This window comes from Phoenix dactylifera, chromosome 10, assembly GCF_051530095.1.
Source record: "Phoenix dactylifera cultivar Ajwa chromosome 10, Ajwa_hap1_PhDact_Kaust_v1.1, whole genome shotgun sequence".
In the NCBI taxonomy this organism is placed as follows: domain Eukaryota; kingdom Viridiplantae; phylum Streptophyta; class Magnoliopsida; order Arecales; family Arecaceae; genus Phoenix; species Phoenix dactylifera.
The window spans coordinates 5,345,001-5,350,000 of record NC_143199.1 but is presented as its reverse complement, the minus strand read 5'-3'; positions in this window follow the sequence as shown (position 1 = coordinate 5,350,000).

The window sequence follows — 5,000 nt, the reverse complement described above, 5'->3', positions numbered from 1 at the left end:
GTCTCACGGGATGCGCGTCCCGGTCGCACGGGTCGCGCATCCCGGGAGGGCCGACGGAGGAAGCCGGCGCACGGCCGCCGCGCGGACGGCCGGCGGCGGCGCCCATGCGCCGGGGCCTCGGCGGGCGCGTGCCGGCTCCCTCGGGGACGAACGGTGCCGGGCGCGCCCGCCGCGAGGCGACGGACTTGTGCGGAGTGGAGCGGAAGTCCCGCCGCGGCAGCAGCAGCCCCCCCTCCCTTCCACCCCGGCGGGGCATCCGCCCAAGGCCCACCCCAAGCGTTCCAAAGTACCGAGGAGCGTTGCAAACGGGAACGGCCCGGACACGCGTCCCGGTCTCACGGGATGCGCGTCCCGGTCGCACGGGTCGCGCATCCCGGGAGGGCCGACGGAGGAAGCCGGCGCACGGCCGCCGCGCGGACGGCCGGCGGCGGCGCCCATGCGCCGGGGCCTCGGCGGGCGCGTGCCGGCTCCCTCGGGGACGAACGGTGCCGGGCGCGCCCGCCGCGAGGCGACGGACTTGTGCGGAGTGGAGCGGAAGTCCCGCCGCGGCAGCAGCCGCCCCCCCTCCCTACCACCCCGGCGGGGCATCCGCCCAAAGCCCACCCCAAGCGTTCCAAAGTACCGAGGAGCGTTGCAAACGGGAACGGCCCGGACACGCGTCCCGGTCGCACGGGATGCGCGTCCCGGTCGCACGGGTCGCGCGTCCCGGGAGGACAGACCGAGCAAGCCGAGGTGCCGCTCACGGCCGCCGCGAGGGACGTACGGCGCCGGCGCCCGCGCCCCGTGGCACGGCCTAGAGCGTGCCCCCCTGCCACCCCATCGGGGCATCGGCGCAAAGCCCACCGCGGGGTAGATAACCGAAGGCAACGAGGGACGGTGGATGCACATATCCGAGCAGTGGCGATAGGGCCGGAGGGAGCACCGACAGGGCCGTGAGATTTTAAAGTACCGAGGGAATTTGCAAACCGGGCCCGCCCCTCCCCCCGTCCATCGCACGCCGATCGGGGGTCCGGCGCCCCGCGGGGGGCTGCCGGCATGCGCTCCCGGTGCAGGCATCGACGAGCCGCCCGCGACCTCCACTCGGGTCCGAGCCCCCAAGCGCGGATGCCGAAACGCGCCGGCCGCGGCAGCCCCACCCCTGCCACCCCATCGGGGCATCGGCGCAAGGCCCACCCTGGGGTAGATAACCGAAGGCAACGAGGGACGGTGGATGCACATATCCGAGCAATAGCGATAGGGCCGGAGCGAAGACCGAGGGGGTCGGGGGGTTTTAATGTTCCGAGGGAAGTTGGAAACGGGGCCCGCCCGGACGCCCGTCCCTCGCACGCCGATCGGGGGTCCCGCACCCCGCGGGGGGCTGCCGGCATGCGCCCCTAGTACAAGCATCGACGAGTCGCCCGCGACCTCCACTCGGATCCGGCGGCGCACGCGCGGATGGCGAAACGCGGCGGCCGCGGCTGCAGCCCCCCTACCACCCCGTTGGCGCGTCGGCGCAAAGCCCACCCCGGGGAGGATAACCGAAGGCGACGAGGGACGATGCATGCACATATCCGAGCAAATACCGAGAGGGTCGGGGGGAAGACCGAGAGGCAAGGGGTGTTTAGAGTACCGAGGGAAGTTGCGAAAGGGGCCCGCCCGGACGCTCGCCGCTCGCAGGCGATCCGGCGGGGCGCACGGAGGGCGCCGCCCATCGCCGGAGCTTGCTCGGTCATCTCTGCCGCACGGACACGTAAGCGCCGCCGCGCAAGGTTCGGCCGGCGGGGCGGACGGTTCGCCGCCGCAGGCCTTTCCCGCAGCCGGAACGTGGGCCCGGCGTTGCGCGCCGGCGGGCCGCGCAATCCGCCGGGGCGCACGGCGGGCGCCGCCCGTCGCCGGGGCTTCGCTCGGTCATCTCGGCCGCACGGACACGTGCGCGCAGCCGCGGAAGGTTCGGCCGGCGGGGCGGACGGTTCGCCGACGCAGGCCTCTCCCGCGGCCGGAACGCGGGACCGGCGTTGCGCGCCGGCGGAAGGCGCGATCCGGCAGGGCGCACGGCGGGCGCCGCCCGGGCTTCGCTCGGTCATCTCGGCCGCACGGACACGTGCGCGCCGCCCATCGCCGGGGCTTCGCTCGGTCATCTCGGCCGCGCCGCCACGTGCGCGCCGCCGCGGAAGGCTTGGCCGGCCGGGCGGACGGTTCGCCGCCGCAGGCCTTTCCCGCAGCATGCGCCCCTTCGCCCGAACGACCGCGGGACTCCGGTACGGCCTAGCCGTCGGCCGCCCGGCTGCAAGCCGTCGGGGCCGCTCGATCCCCGTCGCGTGCCGGCCGCCGCTCGGGCCAGCCGGCCGGCTGCCGCACGTAACCTCTGACCTCATCAGCGGTCGATCCGCACCGCGCTGGTCTTCGGTGCGGACCCGTCGGGGCCGTGCCGCGCCGGCCGTCGCATCCGGTTCCGCAGGCGCCGCCCGGTTGCCTCCCGCCCTCGTGCGCTCGCGCCGGCCGGGCGACGCGGTGCCCGCGGGACTCGGGCATGGTTGAGCCGTCGGCCGCCCGGCGGCATGCCGCCGCCGCTCCGCGCCGCGTGCCGGCTGCGCTCCTCCCCGCGCCCGTCCGCGGGCGGGCCCGCCGCCGCTCGCGCCGGCCGGGCGACGCGGTGCCCGCGGGACTCGGGCATGGTTGAGCCGTCGGCCGCCCGGCGGCATGCCGCCGCCGCTCCGCGCCGCGTGCCGGCTGCGCTCCTCCCCGCGCCCGTCCGCGGGCGGGCCCGCCGCCGCTCGCGCCGGCCGGGCGACGCGGTGCCCGCGGGACTCGGGCACGGTTGAGCCGACGGCCGCCCGGCGGCATGCCGCCGCCGCTCCGCGCCGCGTGCCGGCTGCGCTCCTCCCCGCGCCCGTCCGTGGGCGGGCCCGCCGCCGCTCGGCCTAGCCCCCCGGCTGCCGCACGTAACCTGCGACCTCGTCGGCGCTGGATGCGCGTCGTGACAGTTTTCGGTGGGGCGCCGCGGAGGCGCCGGGGGCCCATGCGACGGGCCAGGGGGCGAACGGAGGGCTCGGTCAGCCCTAACAGGGGACCGGCGACAAAGGAGCGGTCGCGCAAAGCTTCGTAAGGGACCCAGACGACGGGCCTACCGATCCGAAGCACCGCGCACGGACGCGCAGCGGGCCCACGACGGGCCGACACGGAAGGCCCGCCGCCAAGGCCGCAAAACCGACAAAGGAACCCACGGGGACGCACCAGAGCGGGCAAAGCTTTCACCGAACGGGACGGGACCGAGCCCCCGCAACAGGCGAGGGCGACGGATCCGACCAAGTAAGGCCGATCCCGCTCCACGCACGCGCGGCCGCAGGAACTTCGTGAGGGACGGGACGACCGGCCGACCGAACCGAAGCGCCGCGCACGGCCGCCGCGAGGGCCGGCCGGAGGCATAGACCGAGCGCCGCGCCAGCGGAAGGAGCGTGCCGGCTCCGTCGGGGACCACCTGCGCACGGTCCGTCCGAGCGAGCCGACGGACCGGCGCGGAAGGCCCGGCGCCGAGCCCGCAAAACCGACAAAGGAACCCACAGGGACGCACCAAAGCGGCCCAAGATTTCACCGAGACGGGACCGAGCCCACGCAACATGCGATGGCGACGGATCGGACCAAGTAAGGCCGATCCAACTCCGCGCGCGCGCGGCCGCGAGCACTTCGTGAGGGACAGGAAGACCGGCCGACCGAACCGAAGCGCCGCGCACGGCCGCCACAAGGGCCGGCTGGAGGCGTAGACCGAGAGCCGCACCAGCGGAAGGAGCGTGCCGGCTCCGTCGTGGGCCAACTCCGCGGGGCCCATCCGAGCGAGCCGACGGGCCGGCGCGGAAGGCCCGGCCGAACCCGCAAAACCGACAAAGGAACCCACAGGGACGCACCAGAGCGGACAAAGATTTCACCGAACAGGACGGGACCGAGCCCACGGAACATGCGAGGGCGAAGGATCGGACCAAGTAAGGCCGATCCAACTCCGCGCGCGCGCGGCCGCGAACACTTCATGAGGGACGGGAAGACCGGCCGACCGATCCGAAGCACCGCGCACGGCCGCCGCAAGGGCCGACCGAAGGAATAGACCGAGCGCCGCACCAGCGGAAGGAGCGTGCCGGCTCCGTCGTGGGCCAACTCCGCGGGGCCCATCCGAGCGAGCCGACGGGCCGGCACGGAAGGCCCGGCCGAACCCGCAAAACCGACAAAGGAACCCACAGGGACGCACCAGAGCGGACAAAGATTTCACCGAACGGGACGGGACCGAGCCCACGCAACATGCGAGGGCGAAGGATCGGACCAAGTAAGGCCGATCCAACTCCGCGCGCGCGCGGCCGCGAAAACTTCGTCAGGGACGGGACGACGGGCCGACCGATCCGAAGCGCCGTGCACGGCCGCCGCAACGGCCGGCCGGAGGCGTAGACCGAGCGCCGCGCCAGCAGAAGGAGCGTGCCGGCTCCGTCGTGGGCCCGCTGCGCGTGGCCCATCCGAGCGAGCCGACGGGCCGAATCCCTCGAGGACGAACGGTGCCGGGCACGCCCGCAGCGAGTGCCCACGGCGGGCTTGTGCGGAGTGGAGCGGAAGGCCCGCCGCGGCGGCAGCAGCCCCCCCTCCCTACCACCCCAGCGGGGCATCCGCCCAAAGCCCACCCCAAGCGTTCCAAAGTACCGAGGAGCGTTGCAAACGGGAACCGCCCGGACATGCGTCCCGGTCGCACGGGATGCGCGTCCCGGTCGCACGGGTCGCGCGTCCCGGGAGGGCCGACGGAGGAAGCCGAAGTGCCGTGCGCGGCCGCCGCGACGGCCGGACGGCGGCGGCGCCCGTGCGCCGCGGCAAAGGCGGGAGCGGCCCGGCTCCGTCCGGGGCGCCGCGAGCTTCGGTCGAACCTTTGCCGTGACTCTTCGCAATAGGCCAAGCCCATTCACACTTGGCCAAGCCTAGGCCAAGCCAAGGCCTCCAATGCTTGGCCAAGTGCCTCCAAGGTCGGCCAAGACGGTGCCCAGCGTGCCAAA